This window comes from Marmota flaviventris, chromosome 3 (genome assembly GCF_047511675.1).
Source record: "Marmota flaviventris isolate mMarFla1 chromosome 3, mMarFla1.hap1, whole genome shotgun sequence".
NCBI classification, from domain to species: domain Eukaryota; kingdom Metazoa; phylum Chordata; class Mammalia; order Rodentia; family Sciuridae; genus Marmota; species Marmota flaviventris.
In genome coordinates, this window is record NC_092500.1 from 138170941 (window position 1) to 138192149 (window position 21209).

At 38.8% G+C, this 21209-nt stretch overlaps 1 protein-coding gene across 4 annotated transcripts in view; it reads right to left on the reverse strand.

Moving 5' to 3' along the window:
- Positions 1-21209, reverse strand: part of Mtus1 (microtubule associated scaffold protein 1) — a 141644-nt gene that overhangs the window by 120159 nt on the left and 276 nt on the right. The window contains exon 1 of one of the 4 annotated variants that reach the window (XM_071610434.1): positions 20976-21159. The exons of 1 other annotated variant lie outside the window; for it this stretch is intronic. The gene's annotated coding sequence lies outside the window, so the exon portion shown is untranslated. Of the gene's footprint in view, positions 1-15718; positions 15799-20975; positions 21160-21209 lie in introns of those variants that run through there. 2 more of the 4 variants (XM_027954691.3, XM_071610432.1) reach the window with 2 other exon arrangements.

Genomic DNA, 21209 nt, shown 5'->3' on the forward strand with positions numbered 1-21209 from the left:
AACCAAAGCTACTTAGGCACCTCTAACACATCTGTTTTTTAATACTGGGTGGCACTTATTTATCACATTTAACAAGCTATCCATCAAATGTCAAACACTCCACCAGGAGTTATACAGAGTGAATAAAATAGACAAAAAATAAGTGCAACTACACAAATAAATTGTAGTCAATGCAGAAAAGCAGGAACATTGATGACTCTTACAGGACGGAGGATCAGTGAAGGCCTCTCCGAGTCACACTCTTAGCTCAGACCTGAGGGATAAGCAGCAGGAAAAGGATTTTAAATGCATCATTATATTAATAGTCAATAGCAAGTCAACTGAATATATGAAGTATGATTATATTTTAATATTTTGGTAGGATGTGAAATGAAGCCACCTAAGGAAGAGTCCTCATGAATAAAGATCTTAAAATAGCACTACAGGCCAGATGTGGTGGAGCACACCTATAATCCCAGTGGCTCAAGAGGCTGAGGCAGGAGGATTGCAAGTTCAAAGCTAGCTTCAGCAAAAGCAAAGTGCTAAGCAACTCAGTGATGAGTCTGTCCCTAAATAAAATTCAAAATAGGGCTGGGGATGTGGCTTAGTGGTTGAGTGCCCCTGAGTTTAATCCCCAGAACCATCATCACCCCCCCCACCAAAAAAAAAAGGCACTACATATAGGCAGTGACCAGGAGATAGAGAAGTTTTGGGATTTTACTTCAAAGAATGCTATAGTTCCTCCATCCCTTGTTAATATTTCAAAAATGATTGACAAAATGTATATATTTCCCTAAAATGAGGTGGCCTAAGGTTAACTAAATTCCATGTTCTGGGTGTTTTTTAAAAGATGTGTTGTACTCGATTTGACTTTTGGCTGAATTTATTGTGACTTATTTACTATGCTTTCCTGAAGTTAATCAAAGCTTCTAAATAATGACACAAAGCGCGCAAGCGCGCGCACACGCTCCTGCCAAAAGTTAACCAGAATGTTCCCAGTTTGGTAAGCAAAACTCTTCACACTCTGGGATCAAGTTCAAGCACACCTCCTCCACTTGGCTTCAGGGGTGCTCCCTTGGCAAATGCCTCTTTCTTCTCTAACCAACCTTTAAGTGTGGGGAGTAAGGCAGGTCTCAGCCCCTCCCCACACTTCCCTTCTACACTCCCCTCTTGTTTTAAACACCCTTTGTTTGATAACAACTCCCACTTGAATCTTTCTATCCTTGATCTTTACCCAAAGCGCCAGATTTTAGTACCCAACTGTCATTTAACACCTCCATTCACATATTTAACAACATCTCAAACATCAAGTCTAAGAAAGACCTCCTGGCTTCTAGCCACATTCTCTTTCTCCTGGACTACTAAACCATTATCCCCTTGTCTCCTTACAATATACTCTTCACTCAGCAAAAAAATAATCCTTTTGAATTATAATTCAGTTCATGCCCCTCCCCACTCTAAGCCTTCTTCTTCATGGTGCTGAAGATGGAACCCAGTGCTTCATACACACTAGGCAATATAGTTACATCCCTAGCCTCTCCACCCTGGTAATGGCCTTCCATCACACTAACCAAAGAAGGACCCACTGCTCTAGAATGATGTGAAGGTTTGGATGCATGCTCATGTGTTAAAGGTTTGATCCCCAGGGGGGAACTAATGGGAGGTGCTATGGACCTTTAGGAGATGCAGTCTATGGGAAGTCCTTAGATCATTAAGGGCATGTTCCTCATGTGGGACCCCTACTTGCCCTCCCTTTCTCTTTGCTCTCTGACTCATGATATAAGAACGCTACTCTGCCACAAGCTCCTGCCATGTGTCATCCTTGTCAGAGACCCAAAGTCAATGGGGCCACCTGATCTTAGACTAGAACTTCCAGAACCATGAGCCAAAATCAATCTAAGTTAATTGCCTCAAGTATTTCCTTACAGCGATGGAAAACTGATTAACACAATAAGTAGCAACAGATTTAGTGCTAAAGGTGACAAGAAGCATTTTCAAAGGCACAGCAGTCTACTGCCATCCCCCCACACACACACCCCAAATCCGATGGCCTGCAAATCAGATCACACTGCATACACTCAACAGTCAATGCTGAAATGCTGTGGCAGAATCTCTGAAGTCAATGACCATCCATTCCTAAATCAATATGCGTTCAAACAGAATACTCCTCCCCCATCTCATCAGATCTCCAAGATGACTCTGAAGGCTGAGGGAGAAGGGTGCTGCTCTAGGTCTTTTGACCATGTTTCACTTTCATGATTCAAAGTCATCTAGTCCATATAGCTTCCACTGAAAATCTGTACAATACTGTATCTAAAGAGATATAAGGAAGAATGTTAAATAATCCTCCCCTAAATTTCAATCTCAAATGTATTGGCCTCTGTTTAAACATTCTATTGTCTGAAAGTTGTCAAACAATGCTTCACCTTGTGTTCCTAGGCAGAAACAAATACATCTGATGCTAAAACTACACATGCTACTGTTTAGATTCCTCAGACTTACTGTGATTAACTTTAAATACAAGAGTTTCTCCCAAGTTAGAATCACCTAGAAACATATACCAGTGAACCTATCTTCATAAAAGGAAGGGCCTCGATATTTACTGTTACTGTTTCTAAAATTTGTTCTAAAGTCAACCAGTAAAACTTCTACCTCCCCCTGCAGAAGCCAGGAAGAAAATTCAGGCTTCTCTCCCTCTGCACACCTGTCATTGGACAACACCCTGGCCCCATCGCCTCCCTTCTTATGTGATCATCTTCTGGCGGCAGGAAGGCCGTGGTGGATCTGTGCCATTCAGGCCCTCTTTGAAAGGTATTTTTAGGACAGCGGCCCCTCTGATTCCTAACTTGGCCCTAGATAATCATGAGGCAATCTTTAGAGAGAAGCCCTTCAGAAGCCAGGGAAGTCCTAATAATATTGGCAACATTCCTCTGCTAACACAGCAAGAATCTCCAAAGAGCCACAAAGGAGAGGACAGCCTCAACAAACCTGACTGTCCTCAGCTGGGCTCCTGTTTCACATGTATATGGTGCCTGGTATCCAGGATTTCATCAGGTTAGCAAATCAGAGATGGAAGAGAGGTACTACTCCTCTATGGAGGTTTTGAACCATGTGCCAGGAAACTGAAAACAACTCACAGATGAGAACGTGTCCTGGGCACTACCGACACTGAGATTTCAGATTTGTGGAACAGCATTGGAAAAAGATATTGAAAAAAATATCCAAAAGAAAATGTTAGTCATCCTTCATTTAAAAAAAAAAAAAAAAAAAAAGAGCATACCAAGACGATGTAGTAAGTTAAATATCCCCTGTGCTATTTATACATGTAACATCTATCAGTTCTAATTGGAACAGGCATTCCAGAAACAAACTATATCTGATGCTAAAACATCTAATCTTCTACACCTCTATAAAAAAAAGAACTGCAGTAATATAAATTTAAAGAACTCTAAGTTCAAAATAAATATTTGTTTGGCTTCTCCATCTCACTACTAAAATGAATATAAGAACCTCAAACTAGGCCTAAGTATATCAACTAGAATTTCATGGGAGAATGCATCTAAAATTATGGGGAGAAATTTACATATTTCATTTTGCACCTTTCCTCCAAGGACTTTGTGTGGGATGGAGAGGGTATTAGAGATTGAACCCAAGGGCACTTTACTACTAAGCTCCAGTCTTTTTTATCTCTAAGACAGGGTCTTGCTAAGTTGTGAGGGTTTCACTAAGTTTCTGAGGCTGGCCTTGAACTTGCAATCCTCCTGCCTCAGCCACCTGAGTTGCTGGGATTACAGGAATGCACCACCACGCCGAGCTCCCTCCAAAGATATCTTAACATATCAAAACTGATCTCTGTTCTTTATCCCTAAGCTGAACTTTGTCAAGAATCAGAATATTTTTTTCTGAACACACAAACCCATGGTGTTAAAAATATCTGCTCTCCAGATTTTTGCTGATAACATTAAATGAAGACCTTATGAAACCCCTGAAGATAACACCTTTTATGTATCTGACTCAGGTTATAATTTTATAATAATTTTAAATAATTTTATATAAAATAAAAAAGATTCAGGGCTGGAGTTGTAGCTCAGTGGTCGAGTGCTTGCCTAGCATGTGTGAGGCCCTGGGTTCCATCCTCAGCACCATATAAAAATAAATAAAAATAAAGGTATTGTCTCCAACTACAACTAAAAAATAAATATTTAAAAATAAAGAAAGAAGAGTCACTCACTGGTCCCAGCTCTAGTAGTTAGCATCTGTTTACTGAGAGTCTCTGGCTCTAAATGTGAGTATACCTCTGTTTGTCAGGTATCCTTCCTTGCATCCACTTTGGAGCTGGAATTTCTGCTAAATGTGAGAGCAGTCTGGGAGAACAAAGTAATACCACATGGACCTCAGGAAGCAACAAACCCAGTGAAGTTCCCTCCCTTATCCTCACAAGCAAAATAAAATCTCACTGCTCCAATATTGGCTACTTTTTGCATTTCTTAGATGGTAATGCAAGAAGAAGGCACCTACCAGATCTCAGAATTTGTCCTCAATAGACATGGAGGAGCAGATGATATATTTTATAAAAGAAAAAAAAAATTCTTACTATGCATGTTGTGCTATGAGAAGAATTTGGAAATTCATGAATCAGGTTTTGTCAGTTTTACATTTGTAAGGATGATGTGTTCAATTCAAAGCTCTCATCTCCATGAAATGGCCCTTGAGTCTGGCTCCTAATGGTATGATGTCTTAACTGACAGACTTTAAAAATCATTGGTATGTGAAAGTCAATGAAGACGGAAACATCAATAACTACCCTTGGCAATAAATTCAACAGAAACAGTTCGATAATATATTGACTTCATCCTCAGCTGTGGCCCACAAATTTCAAACTGACCAAGGCCAGGGTCATTGCTCCCAATATCATAGATCTATGAGTCCTGATGATCTGACAAATCAGCTCAGAGATGTTTGTTTTGTGTGTGCATGTGTATGTGTGGTGGGGAGCAGTTACTGGGCCCAGAGACACTTAACCATTGAGCCACATACCCAGCCATTTTTTTTATATATATATTTAATTTTGAGATAGGATCTCACCAAGTTGCTTTGGTCCTCACTAATTTGTTCAGGCTGGCTTTGACTTCCAATTCTCCTGCCTCAGCCGCCTGAGCCACTGGGATTCCAGATATGAGCCACCGCGCCTGGCATCAGCTCAGAGTTTAAAGACAGAGTTGCGGGTGATAAGGATTTTCACTTAAAGATGGGAGAGAAATGTCCTACCATACTAATCCAATTAGTATCTGTAAAATTTTAAGCCCCCCAATTTTTTTAAATGAGTAATTCCAGTCCTTATACTCATGCTTTTCTCCAAATGATTTCAACCCTGTGTAAAGTATTTTAATCAGATAAAATAACTTCTCTCCTTTTGGACACTAACTTCCTAACTTAGCTGTTAGAGGCAAGATAGCAGTGTGGTTTAACTAAATCCAGTGTGGATTACAGTTGAGGATAATGCTATTCTCTACATTTACATAAATATGCTTCAGTTAGCGACTTAAACCTTTTTCAATTTCCTTATCACTATTCTCTTCATATTACAGACTTCTGAGAATGAAATATTTCTTATGTAATTTTTATTATATTCAGAGTCTCCAGTTAGGCACATAAAGGAGTTTTACAATAGCACTTTGAACAGTCCCAGAGAAACTACAGGGGTTCACAATGGGGGTTGGTTCCCCCAGAAGCACTGCCAGTTTCCCCGCTTAACCCTGTTTCAGAGGAATCTTTCTCCACCAAGGGCTTTCAATCACTTGACAAATATTCCTTAACCCTCCACTGCTTTGCTAGGTGTTGGGCACAAAGTGGTGAACAAGGCAGACCCTGCCTTCAAGGCGCCTTCAATGGGCCTACAGTTAAGACAAGAAACTACAAGCAAACACTTACAAAAACTGCCCAAGTAGAGGTGACCAAAATCTAAGGGGACCTATGGGGACCTTAGGCCATGGATATGGAGGGAACGGTTAAGTGCAGCTCCTTGAAGACAGGGAAGCTTGAGCTGAAGATAAGGAGCAGGCAGGTGAGTGTTTCTCAGCCTTTCAGATTTTATGGACTAGTAAAACTTTCCCTTCGGAACTCTGGAGAGACAACATGGGGATACCAGCTTTTAATTTTGCCACCATGAGTATATCAGACAACTACTGTCAACACATTATAAAGGCTATTTTAACACAAAAATGGAGTATGTAAACCACTCCGGAAAGCAGTATGGAGATTCCTCAAAAAACTAGGGATGGAACCACCATATGACCCAGCTATCCAACTCCTTGGTATTTTTCCCAAAAGATATAAAATTGAGCTAGGCACAGTGGCACACACCTGTAATCCCAGTGGCTTGGGAGGCTGAGGCAAGAGGATTGCGAGTTCAAAGTCAGCCTCAGCAACTCAACAAGGACCTAAGCAACTCAGCAAGACCCTGTCTCTAAATAAGATATTTAAAAGGGCTGGGGTGTTCAGTGGTTAAGCATCTCTGGGTTCGATCTCTGGTACCAACAAATAAAAATTTTTCAAAAAACTTTCTTAAAAGACCTAAAACTGGCATTACTAAAGCCATACTGAGACCTCAATACTTACAGCAGCACAATTCATAATAGCTAAATTATAGAATCAACCCAGATTCCCATCAATAGATGACTGGATTAAGACATTGTGGTATATATACCACGGAGTCCTACTCAGTCATAAAAAAGAATGAAATTATGGCATTTGCTGATAAATGGAGGTAAGTAAAGACTATCATGCTAAGTGAATAAGTCAAACACAGAAAATAAAAAGTTGAGTGCTTTCTCTCATATGCGGAAGCTAAAATAAAATAAAGGAAAGGGGGAGGGAAAGACAGGATAATATAAAGACTCAATCAAATATAAATTAATAGATGAGTGAAAGGAAGTCAAGTACAGTAGAGGAAGGAGAATGGGAGAGAGGAGTGAGCAGGGGAGGGAAAAGGGGATGGAAAAGAGGGGGGAATCATGAACTGAAGCAGATTTCCATGCATGTACAAGTTTGTAGGGGTGAACCCAACTACTCTGTATAAACATAAAGCTCTAATTTTTTAAAAATGGAGTACATAATTGCAGAATAAAAACATTCCTTTAGTTGGGTTATATGAATTTTGACTTTTGAAAACATGATCACCTTATATTTTCTCCATCTCACTGCATCCTAGTTAACATTTTGTCACCAAACGTCCGATTTACAATCTGCATTTGGAAGCTCTGAGCTAAGCAACAAAATGTCAGCAATGGGATATGGAGGACAGTTTGCAAACCTCCAGGAAGATCAAAGCAGGAGACCCACAGAGAAAGACACAGAGGCTGGTACTGACAGAGTCGATGGATTAGGAAAGGCCTGGGACACTTAAAGAAAGGGCAGTGTAGCTGACCTTGCCAGCAGAAGCCACAACAGGGACCACATTCACCAGCACACACCAACCCCACAGGATGCACAGGGACAGAGGCATCAAGGATCAGCCATGATCAGCTGCCTCAGAGACCAGAGGCCTAAAGGGCAGCACCTGGACCAGACCACTCTTATCCAGTGCCGCCATGTTATCAGGTTCCTCAGAATCCAGGTATCAACTCAGAAGGGCTGTACTGGGGAAGGAGAAGACACCTTCAAAGAGAGAACAGCCCAAGACAGGAAGTTTAAATTGACCAAATTTAAATACCTGGGAGTGATGGTTTTAACCAAAAGTTATCTGGTGGTTGCTGTGTGTTCTCTATAAGAGAGATGAAACGGAGACCTGTGAGCAAGTTGGGTTAGAAAGAAATAAAATTCTACTTCTCAGTTGTACTGTGAAAGTCATACTGTGTAAGTGCTTCTGTGGCTGCTATAGTGACTGGGGCTGGAAGAAATGGACCCTCCCTGAGCACTGTTAAGGAGTTAAGGATCTAGGTTTAATACTAAGAAAAGTGAGGGTAGTATGTTTAATACCCAGCATCTAAACACATTTCAGGAGCAGCTCATGTTACGTTCAGCCCAGAGGACTTCTCCATAGTTCTTTGGATGACTTAAAAAGTCACCCACCTCAAACCAACACATACTGTTCTGTATCAAGGATATATTCTTTGGGAAGAAAATAAAAATAGAACTTTTTTAAAAAGGCTCTTTCCCAACACAGTTGACAGGTTTTGTGGAGCGAGGATGACCTAACAGCTGAGAAACGATCTGCAGCTTCTGAACATCAGGAGGACTGGCCAGAGAAAGAACTGGTCAGCACAGTGCTCAGCACGGCAAGTGGGGACCTCCTCTCTCTGACACACTGTCATGCCTGCTTACTTGTGCACCATCAGCACTGTGTGAGGTCGGGGTGGGGAGTAAGCAGCCACCTCTTCCGTGGACAAAGATAACATCAGGGCTCAGCTCTTCAGAGTCCACTGACAGGCCTTTGGACAGACAGGTCACAAGACAGTCACCTTCCCCATTCCTCCTCCCTTTCAGAGATGTTCACCTGATGTTTCCAGGAGAATAGCACCTTGCCCAAGAAAACAGTTAATGAATAGCAGCAATGGATATTAAGCCCAGTTCTTTATCTTTTTATTATTTTTTTTAAAAGGAGTCTCACTATGTTACCCAGATTGGCCCTAAATTCCTTGGCTCAAGCAATCCTCCTTCCTCCTCAGTAGGTAAGACTGCAGGCAGGTACCACTGTGCCAAGCTCAAATGGGGAATCTTTTTCATCCTCCTCTCCACAATCACAAAATCACCTAACATGTGTAGCTCTTAAATGCACAGCAACAGGGGCTAGGGTTGTGGCTCAGTGGTAGAGCATTTGCCTAGCATGTGTGAGTCACTGGGTTCAATCCTCAGCACCACATATAAATAAATTAATTAATTAATTAAAGGTAAATCAACAACTAAAAAATATTTTTAAAAAAATACACAGCAACAGACCCCAAAGCCACCTGGACATGGAGGGTACACGTTTCTCAAGGAGCTCTCAAACTGACTCAGTAACTGAATTACATTGGCAAGCCAAAAATTAATCTTGACCTCATTTTCCTCATCTACAAAAACCAACATAACAACAACAACCCCTCTTACAGGATTGTTTTAGAGTTAAATGAAATTTTTGTAAACTTTCTAACATACATACCCAGTTGTTAGTTGCTGTGGTTGTAATGTTGACAACCTTTATTATCGTCCTCACCGTGCTGATGACCAAAGCTCAACATCTTGTTCATTCGCCTGAGAGAACTTTCTGGGATGATAGACATGTTCTAAATCTTAACTGATGTATGGTTACATACAGGAATATTTATCTAAACTCATAATTATACACTTACACTAGGTGCATTTCATTTCATGGTACTTAATTTTATCTCAATTTTTTTTTCAAACATCACATGGCCAGTAAACAGCAATGTGCAGCCAAGCACAGTGGTGCATGCCTATAATCCCAGGACCTCAGGAGGATCTCAAGTTCAAAGCCAGCCTCAGCAACTCAGTGAAGCACTAAGCAACTTAGCAAAACCCTGTCTCAAAATATAAAACATAAAAAGGGCTGGTGATGTGGCACAGTGGTTAAGTGCCTCTGGGTTCAATCCCTGGAACAAAACAAAACAAAACAAAACAACAAAAAAAAAAAACCAGCAATGTGCATTCTGACAGATCCAATACTTCATGTCAAAATTTACATTTTTTTTTCCGGTTCTTGTTCTGAAATCTGCTTTCCAACTAATCATTCCTACCCGTTTGAAACTTCTGAATGTTCATTATACCAATTAACTGCTAATTTATCTGTTCTACTTATTCAGAATTTTAGCTTTACTGTTACCTCCTAAATATATTCACCCAGACCTTTCTATTAAATGTAGGTCTCTGGACACAACTCTTTAAGGGCACTATACCCATAGACTGCATCTCCTTAAAAAGCAGGTCAGGACCATGTGCCAGTTGCCTACAGTCTCAAGCCAACAGACTTCTGATGACTCAAAAATGTATTTCTCAGCCTTAGTCAAAATCCCTAAAACTATTTATTGAGCAAATAATTATAAAGAGCTAGTCTCAATACTACTAATAGAGAAGTAAACAAAATTAAGGTCTAATTAAGGTCAAAATTTTGGCTATTACATCATAATGTAGATAATTTTCAGAAGTCCACTGAAAAGTAGATCTCTTTCCCCATGAAAATCAGTAAAAAATGACAGTCAAAACAACAAAACCAAGTTCAAGAGCAGTATTGAGCCAGTATAGAAAGAACTGTTCAAGCTGGGCACGGTGGTGTACACCTGTAATCTCAATGACTCAGGAGGCTGAGGCACAAAGATCGTAAGTTCAAATAAAAAAATTTAAAAGTTAAGGATGTTACTCGGTATTAAAGAGCCCCTGAATTCAATCCCCAGTACCAAAAATTAAATAAACAAAAAAAAAGAAGAAGAAGAACTGTTTGTAAAAGTAAATAACAAAAACTAAACCACCATGCATACCCAGTACCCATTGAGAACAATGTCAAGGACTATACAGTTGGGCTAAAGAAATGACTTGAAGACTTTGCATGCTTTTTGTTTGTAAAATTACATATAGTTCCCTAGAGAAATTACCCAAAAAATAGCACAAGCAATTTGAGGGAAATGAGGTAGGCCAGGTAGGTGGGCAGAGTTTAAAGCTAAAATAAAATATTTTCCAGAAAGGGCTATATGACCATGAATAGCTCCTTGTTCAAAACCTTTGGACAGGTATCACATCTCTTCAAAGTCCACTTGGCTTAAAGGAAATAATTTTCCACTTGAATCGTGCCAAGACCAACTGAAAATCGTCACTGTGTGTGTGGGGTTACGCAAGTTGGCACCTCACCTAGTACCTCCCAACCTTTATTAAACATCAGCTTCCTGTATCCTTCACTTGAAAATGATTACGTTAGGCTTTCCATTGGCTAATAAAAGTTTTTGAACAGAAGATCAACAAATGTACACATATAACTCACTTTGGTTAGGCAAAAGGACTGCCAACTTCCAGAAAAGGGTCTACTGTTAAAGTCCCAACACTCTACCTTTCTTAGACAACACCTGGTAATAGAGAGCTGATGACTTTCACGGCTAGAAATGCGACCCAGGGTCTCAGGTGTAACTGGTTTCATGGGGCATTCATCTCTTCCCAGTTCCAACTGACATCAGGCCTCACCTTTTAGCTGAATTTCCAGGGAATTATCCCTATACACCCCAATAATTACCTGCCTCTGTGTAGCTTAATAAGGAAATAGGACTTGTATTCTTATAGAAGAAATTATTTCAAATATCAGTCCCTATTCAACATGACTGGACAGCTAATTTATGAAATGGGATGAAATCAGAAGATCCAAATGATGGTTCTTTCAGAATAGTCTGAAAGCTAAATTCCTAAAGCAATGAAATACAATGTAATAATATGTAACTGTCAAATTTCCATTTGTGCTACTAATCTAAATGACTTCCAACATTTAACATTCTGTATTAATGTTCTGTGGTTAGAAAATGGAACAATAATGAACCATAATTCTAAGCTATGTCATCTGAATTTTTATATTCCAAACCATTGCATAACTTGGATCCCACTTCAACACCAATATTTAGAAAAAAAAAAAACCTGGCAATACTAATTTATTACATTTTACTGACATTAAAGCTCGTCAAGTAAGAGTACTGTGTTGGGAGTAGAGAATGAGTAGAAGTCTTTAGTACCAGTCCTTAACTTAAGACAAAACATTTATTCAAATAGTTCTGGTCCCCAGTTTCCTTCTGTGTCAAACAGAGCTATCATGACCTGCTCTGCACAAATCACTGACATGCTTACTGAATGAAAATGTTCTTAATGTGTTATATTAACAAGGTGCTTTCCAAAAACATAATTTCACTTTGCCTCAAAAAATAAAAGTTCAGAATCTCTTTAGTATTTAAACATATAAATAGTAAGATTTTACAATTTATATTCTTGAACATTTTGGACTAAGTTAAAGCTTAATTATTAGAATAGGGGCCCTCAGTTCTTTAAAATCCACAAGAGCATTATTACTTCAAGAAGTGATGACTCAACTCTAAGTACTTTTAAAATGTGCAGATAGAAAACTGGTAACATAATATACAGACTTTAGCAAAGGTGAAAGTATCTTCTTGGATTTAAAAAGATACAGCTCCAATCTAAAAAAAATATGAGCAGATCACTAAATTCACAGCTCTAAAGAAAACCAAAAGGTAACAAGAATAAATGTCAAATGCTACTGTATAAACCAAATCTTTAAAAGGAAAAGGGAAAGTTATCAGGCTCCTTCCTAATAATTTGATTCCAATAGAGAGCACCAGCAAGTTTAAGCAACACCTTCACCAAAGCCAAGTCAAGGAAATTAAGAAAACAACTTATGAATCAGAAGAGATTTAAAACAAATGAGATTATTAGCACCTACTGATCTTCTGTATACCTGGCACTGTGACAGAATAACCCCAAGAGATAGCACCTTAGCCATGAGGTACTGATGAGGCACCTGGGGTGCAGAGGTAATGAAGTAATTCACGGAAGGTCACCCAGCTGACATAGAAGACCTGAGACATGAACCTGACTGTGTCTAATTGCTCAGTTTTTGCACTCTCCATTACATTCCTGTTCCAAGTGTTCTGATACTCATAACATTTTTTCCAATTTTATAACAAAGTATCTTTCCAAGGTCTCATACCTGAGGTCAGGGTGAACAAAACCTAGCTAATTGTAGAAATACCTCTATTTTAGCATTCCAAATTCAAAAGCAAAAGAAGAAATGCAATACTCAGTACTGGACGGTGGGGAAGAGGGCAAATTATTCAAGCTCAAAATACCTTTTACTATTGAAGTAGAAAATAATTGTCCTATTATTATATATTAGTAAGGTTATAAATTTTGAATTTCAGTTTCATTTGATAAATTAAAACTTGCATTTTTATAATAGTCCAATCTGCAATATAAAATGGTTTACATTTTTTCATAATAAAAGAAACAGGTTTTTTTCCTATCTCCATTCCACTTTTATTGATTAGATCCTTATTTTCACATTGAAATTAAGAGTTAGTAAATCCCTCTGCAATAGTTCCCATTAGTGTCTTCCTAAAGCAACATCAATGAGATGTTGACAGAAATATTTCTTAAATGTTAAACAACAAATTTGTTAGTACTTATTTGAGAGCATTAAATTCAGTTCAATAATGAAGAATTCTAGAAATCAGATGTGTGATTTGTATGGTGGCTCATGCCTGTAATTTCAGTCACTCAGGAGACTGAAGCAGGAGGATCACAAGTTCATGGCCAGCTTAGGCAAATTAGCAAGTCCTTATTTCAAAATTAAAGAAAAAGAAAAGAGAGCCAGAAATGTAGCTCAATGATAGACCACATGCCTAGAATGCACCAGGTCCTGTTCAATCCCCATTACTGTATCGAAAAAAAAATCTAGCAAACTACCAAAAGGTTTTATAGAAATGCAAAACTACTCTGAAACACAAATATTAAATACTATAGGAGAAAGAACAATCTCAGCGTGAAAAGTCATCTGAATTCTCCTCTATAAGTTGTAAAAGACATAGTTCTTTAAACAGAAAACAGCCCAAGTTGGTATTCAAGAGAAATCATCAACTTGTGATTTTCTGTGTAAGTGGAGAAAGTAATAAATTATCACAAGTGGAATCAATTCTGTGTAAGAGTTTGCACATGGGTATGGCAGATGTCCTGAGAAAGGCTCTTCCTAACAAAAAAATAACTCAGAAGGAACAGGATCCTCTGCACCTTCCAGCTCTGTTACTCTGCTCCAACGTCATCCTTCCCAGAGAGACACAGGAAATAATTGTCCTATGATTATACATTAGTAAGGTTATAAGTTTTTGAATTTCAGTTTCATTTGATAAACCTCCTTTGTCCCTTTGCTTGTCCAGTATGTAACTTGGGATGAGGGGTGAGAGCAAGGGAGGTCAAGGAGAAAAGTGGGGAAATGAGTAAGGAAATTCATACTTCTGGATTAAAAGACCTTCTACTAATTAACTGCAAAAAATAATTTTGAATTTCCATGTCATCAGAACTCTATATGATTTATCAGGCTACATCCATCACAAATAATTATAAAAGTACAAATGTTCCCAGTACTGTAAAGTTCGAACTCTATCTTCAAAAGCCTTACAAAATGTAACAAGAAGATATTGGAGAACTAGCTCAATGGTAGAGCACTTGCCTAGTATGCTTGAGGCCTTGGATTCAACCCCTAGTATATATTTTTTTAAATGTATATATATATTTTCACCTACACGGAGAAAATATACATATCCATTCATATATTGGAAAAATTAACTACCAAACAGTATTCAGAGAAATTAAGTAAAATCAGAGTACAGTATTAAGTGTTTTTGCTTTTCAGCTCTTCTAGTAAGAAGGAAAAGAGTCATGATGATTATAATCAAGAATGTCAAAACAACCTGTTTACCAAAATTTGGTGGGAATTATGGCACAATAACAACTTGGGAAATAATTCCAACAACAAAGAGAGTAACATCCTCAGAATTGGGGCCAAATGCTTTTCATATCTGTGCCCTGGTACAAGATTTGGACCATAGAAAGTGCTTGAATCAGGACTTGTGGATGATGAAAATCAAATATAATATTCAAACAGCAAAGATTCTTTTACTTGCCATTTAACATGAAAACACAGCCCTAACTATATACATAAAGGGCTTGGTTCTGCATGTGAGGCTGACATGGAAGATCTAATAAAACAAGTGCATTTTTCTCAATAAACAGGTCCTGATATAACTCAGCCTTTTTAACCCACTTCTCATTTCTCCAATCCATCTTTCTCTACCAGCATGAGGCACTTCTGCCAGGTTCACTGCAGTTAAAGCCTATTGGATCAGATTAGTGACAGGCAAATATGGTTCAATTATGTAATGTGTCTAAGAATGAGAGGATTACACTATAGAAGTTTACTGTATAATAAAAAAAATACAACTTTTTATGACTCAAGATGATTAACTGGTATTCCGGTAAGTACAACTCAACTACTTGACAGAGAGGTGGGGGAAGAGGGCAGATCTATGTTTGAATACCATCCCTTAGAATGCTTGTATCTACACTGGCTTCTATTTTTATTTCATCAAGCTAGCCAAATGAGCTCTGATTGAAAAGGACCTGCAGTTTCAACATGCTATCACTAATCATTAACAATCATTAAAAAAAAGATAAATATGAAAGAAAATTAATTTCTTATATGCAACTGAACACTACTAAATACCTCATACGAACTGCTTATCGAAATAAGGTGAAGAAATATTGACTTTTCCTTCAGGATTGGTATATAGCACCTGTAAATAACACCTGAGTTAATTATTACCAAGGCTCCAATGTAGGGAAAAAAATAGGAGATAAGCTAACAACCCAATAGTCAAGACTAAAGAATACAGTCATAAATGTGATTTAAGCTATATGTTTATTTACATAAGAATATACTCTTACACCTCTTCTTCCTATTCTTCTAGTAAGTATGGATATTTCACAGAAGGACTCCTTTCACAATGCCAATTTAAGTTTCTGCAATATCTTAGTTAATAGCAGACCATCATGGTAATTGTGATAGGCCCTCAAACTTAAATTTTCTTTTGCATCCAATTTTCTTAGCACTCAATTTGTTCACAACAGATATATAATTAAAAGAATGATAATAAGGTAATTTTTAAAGTTTTAAAAGCCCATTCCAGCCAGGCTCAGTGGTGCATACCTGTAATTCCAGTGACTTAGGAGACTGAATCAGGAGGAATACAAGTTCAAGGCCAGCCTCAGCAACTTGGGAGACCCTGTCTCAAACAGAAAACAAAAAGAACTAGGGATACAGCTCAGTGGCAAAGCACCCCTAGATTCAACCCCCAGCACCAAAAATAAAATATTTTTTAAAATGGGAATAAAAAACCATTACAAAGCATCTTACCTAGAAGACCCATGTGTTCCTAGTCTACCCCTCTGTTCTGCTGTGCTGGTGGGAAGCACTGAAATCTGGTTTGAAAAGCCTGCTTTGACCAGAGGTCTCTACACTGTGGGAAACTGAGCAGAACTATCCTTCCTCTTGGCACAATCCTTATTGACACATGAAATCAGTATAGTTTCAGGCACAGTTACAATGCCTGGAAGTCATTCCTTGCAACCTCTTTGCCCCTTTGCAACTAGTCTAAGGAACTTAGGACCTGCACTTCATCTTTTTTTCATTGCTCAAAAAGATTCTACTCAGCCAGACACATGCCTATAATCCCAGTGACTCAGGAAACTGACACAGGAGATCACAAGTACAAGGCCAGCCTCAGCAATGTGAGGACACCCTGCCTCAAAAATAAAATAAAAATAACAAAGAAGTGAGGATGTAGCTCAGTTCTAAAGCCCATAGGTTCAATCTCCAGTACACACACATACACACAGATTCTAGTCAACTTTACACAAATAGTAAGCACGTTTCCTCAAGAGAAACTTCAAATGACTTTAAAACTATATTCCATTGTGAAGTTGTAAAACTAAGTTCCTAAGTTACAATGAAGGTAAGAGGTATGGTTTTTCTTGTTTTATTCATGTAACTAATGTGTACACATGAACATCCTTGAGACACGGGCCTGACAGCAAAACTTAAAAGCATTTTATCTTTGAATAAATACATTTTCAGTACTCAATATGGTATTTGAGCTACAGTGCAAGGAAAACCTACTAGCTTTAATGAACAAATTAAGTTGTCTTGTAAATCTAAGATTTATGTGGAAATATGTACTTCTGAAGTGTTTGAAAGCTATAAAGTGAAGTACCTCTAGGTACTACCTTATTTACACTCAATTGGTTGAGCAAATCTTTCTTCCTCAATTGTGTAACACTATATATCTGAAAAATCACAAATACAAACTGGTTTATGGTGTACAAAAATGAAGCTTACAGTATTTATTCACATAGTAAAGATAGACCCTCAAATCTGTGATCCCCAAAATGAAAAACTTTTTTTTTTTTTTAATCTTGGGCCAAGTGAACAAGTTATTCATTAATATCATCATAGAAAACTGCCCACATGAAAGAGTAGTAGTAACTGCTGACTTCAAAGAATACTGAGAGCATTTAAAAAAAAAATTAACTATCATCAGAGCAATCTTTAATTAAACTTGGTTTAGGAATAAAATTTTTAGAAGAAATCGCTACTCCAATTACATTAGGCTATCATAACTCAAGCATGGAGACCTCTGGTCAAAGCAGGTTTTTCAGAACCAGATTTCAGGCTAGCTGAGTTCTTACCATGAGACCTGGTTCCTCTTTTCTGTAGAATGTGATCACTCGTCCTCAGCTCCCATTGCTTACTTCCTCTGAAGGCCACAGTCACCACTGCCCACATACCTGCCAGCTATAGAGCCACCTCCTCCTAGGCCTACTCACCTCCAGAGAAAGTCTGCCACCAAACACCAGGAGTACTAACCTCATGCTCACAGCCCAAATAGTACCCCGTGGCTTACCCCTGGGCTCTAAAGATTGGGGGGCGGGAGAGAATGCATGGATTCAGGCTGTGATGGAGAACTCATGCGGTTCAATGAAGCCTTTGAAAAGTCCTCAGGAAATATTTAAACTTCCATAGTATATACAGAAAGATAAGTTTGAGAAATCAGGAAGGGTTTTTGTCCCCTTCAAACAAATAGTTTAATCTATGAACAGTGTTGGAAATTAGTTTGGGAAAAACGTTACTGTCAAGACATCAAGGAAAGTCTCATATCAACAATTCTGTAAGAAACTACAATAACTAATAGCAAAAGAGTCTGACAAAATTACACTAGAAATGGACGAATGGAAACAAAGGAATTGTGGGCCTGCTTTGTATAATCACAACAAATCTAAAAGGTTTTCAATGTCTGGGATTTGAAACTTTCTGCTTTGATTTCAAAGAACGTTGTTTGCCAGTCTTGACAATTTCTCGCCAAAAAAATGCAAGAAGTTCTGCAATATTATATACTCTAGAACATAGATTCCAACCCATTACAACAGCTTCCAACTCAGAATTTGAGGAGGAATTCTTTTCACAAAAGTATTCTACCACTTTCACACACAGTTCTTAAACATAATTTAGAAGTGTTAAGAATTCTGTCTCGAGAATGTCAATAGATTTAGTAATGCTGAGTACAGAACTTTGTTGATCAACACCACTATAAATGCTTACAAGGCAAAGACTGAAATGGAAAGATTATCTTCAATATGATGGCAAAAGTTTTCTAACAATCCATAAAGAGCTCTTATGAATTCACAGAAAGACATTAATGTTCCAAGAAAAAATGTGGCACCATATCCAATTAAAAAGAAAGAAAACCACTGGACACAGTGGCATACACCTTTAATCCCAGCAACTCAGGAGGCTGAGGCAGGAGGATTGCAAGTTAGAGGCCAGCCAGGGCAACTAAGCAAGACCCTGTCTCAAAAAAAAGAGTGGGGAAGTGAGGATGTAGCTCAATGGTGGAAGTGCCCCTGAGTCCAAACCCCAGTAACAAAAATTTAAAAAGAAATAAACCAAAAATATTTTTTTGTTGTTCAACACCATTTGTAACCAAAGAAAATGGAAATTTAAATATTGAGGTAGCATCTTTCACCTATAAAGCTGGCAAGAATATTTCTTCCTTTTTTAGGGATGACCCATGTTAACAAGTACTCTCACAGAATGCTGATAAACATTACTTTGGTTAAAACTTTTTTTTTTTTTTGAAAACAAATGCTTATCAAGAGACTTTGAACTATGAACTGTTTTTCAAGGACTCCTTCCTAATATATCCTGTCCCAAAGTTTTTAAAAGGATGATTTTTCTAAGAGTATATTTAATAATAGTAACTGGAAATAAACAGAAGTTCAGCTGTTAGAAAATGGTTAAATAGGAGCTTGGGGTTGTGGCTCAGTGGTAGAGAACTTGCCTAGCATGTGTGAGGCACTGGGTTCGATTCTCAGCACCGCATATAAATAAATGAACAAAATAAAGGTCCATCAATGTCTTTAAAAATTTTTTTAACAAAAGAAAATGGTTAAATAAACCGATACAACTATAGAATAAAATACTGCATAAACACTAAAATAAGGTTTCTGAAGACAATGTCATGAGAAATTTTTATGATATGCTAAGCGAGAAAAAAATGGCATGTATATTGGTATATATTATAGTAACAATTTGTTTTATATATTAACATATACAAAGAAAATGTTAATTATACCTTTAGGTCGGTAGTACGATTATTTAACTCTTGCACTTTTCTGAATCTTCTAATTTTTATATATCAAGCATGCATTACTTTTGAAATCATAAGATAGTTAACAGGACTATTAAATGACATTAAAAGCTCAAGTCTAATAATTGGAGCTTAGCTTCCAAGAAATACTATAAGAAATTTATCTAGAATGTCATAATCCTATTAAACACTCTAAAAGTCAACTTTAATTTATTGACATTTAATTAAATGATGCAGACCTCTACCAAACACTATTTTCTCTACAAGAACAGATGTTGGAGGCTGGGGGTATACCTTGATAGGATGACAGGCACAAAACTGATCTCCAGCCCCACCCCACCACCAAAAGCCAGAAAGAATAGGTGGGAAAAGTTGGTGCAAATTACATAAAGAACTGCATGTTACATGTTATTTTAAACTAAATTCGACTCCTATGAGGGTTTTTTATTTTTTAATAAGCAAATAAGGTTTTGGGTATAACTTTCTTTATGGAATATATATAGTACTTAAAGAAAAATTCTATAAAAGCAATTTTCCACATTGTAAAGCTATGTAAGTAGGGTACCGTTTTAATTTAAAGTCCATCATATCCTGCTGTAATCATCCCTAAAAATGTTGGTCTATGTAACCACAATTTCGATTATGCAGTTCCCTTTGGAGTTACCCATACACTGTTATCTGGGTGTAGTTAGATTTCTTAAAAAGGTCATAGCTTCCAGGTAGCAAGGTCTGGTATTTCTTTTTTTTTTTTTTTTAACCCCCCCCCCCCCACCACCACCACCCCATAGATTTCTTCCTCTCCCAGGAATTCACTCCTTAAAACTCCACTCCTACCCACTCCCATCCCCAGAGCTGTGATTTAGTGTGATGATTGAATTCCAATCACCTGGCAAAACATGAAAGCTCTCACCCCTCTTGTTTGGCCTAAGATTTTGGTTTTATTCAAACAAACAAAATACACTGGATTTCCTTGCTTAGAACACTGACTGCTTAAAATAGTATTTAACGGAATAGGTGCAACTATGCAGGCAGGCTAAATGAATAATTAACCTCTTCATTCCCCCTTCTAAGGTTAATTATTCCAAGTCAAAATCTACAAATGACCTAGCAGAAAAGAGTATGTCTTAAGATTAGGGGGAGGGGGAGGATTAGGGCAAAAAAGATTTATCTAAAATAAGTTCAACTCCTAAGTCCACTAATTACTATTGAGTAGTCAATAAGGTGGCCTTAACTAGGAGTGGATTTTTCTAGAGAGCTTGAAAAGTACAAACGAGCCGCAGGAAGTAATGAGGCATAGCGAAAAGACTTAGGAACTGCAGCAACCCCCATGTCTCCCACATTTTCAGCCCAGATTCCCAAGCAAACCTCCCAGCGGGAAGGCTGGGGTCGCTGGCCCCGGCGGTTCAAGTGCCGGGTGGGCGGCTTCTGGCTGGGGGTACAAGCTGGCGTATGGGCTTCACCCAGTCTAAGTGAACCGCCCCCCCCCAATCACCCCAGCCGGTCACTTTCAAGGTGACAGCGACAAGATCCGCATCCGTCCCTTCCGCAGGAGCTGCACTGACCCCACGTGAGAACTGCCTCTGCTCCGCGGAGCTACCCCCCCCCACCTTCTCCTCCAACTTTGGCACACCCAAATATGCGCCCCGGGCTTCGGAAACTAGTCCCGTCACCACCAGTCAGTTGCATTGACCGCGTCGCCCTCGGAGAGATCGCCACCGCGGCCAGGCTGGGCGGCGGGAATCTACTCAGCTCTGCACTTACCCGCAGCGCCTCGGAGCCAAAGCCGAGCCCTCGGGAGAGCAGCGGCAGAGAGAGCGCTCGGAGCCCGGGCGCCCTTGGCACTCTAGGCGGGGGCGCTCCAGGCCGACCCCGGGAGGACGGCGCAGCGGCGTGTGCACCTGAGGCGCGCGGCTCGGCCCCCAGCCCAACTGCACCCCGGCGGCGGCAGCAACGGCTGCCAAGCGGGAACCCGGAGTCCCGGAGTCTCGGCCTCCC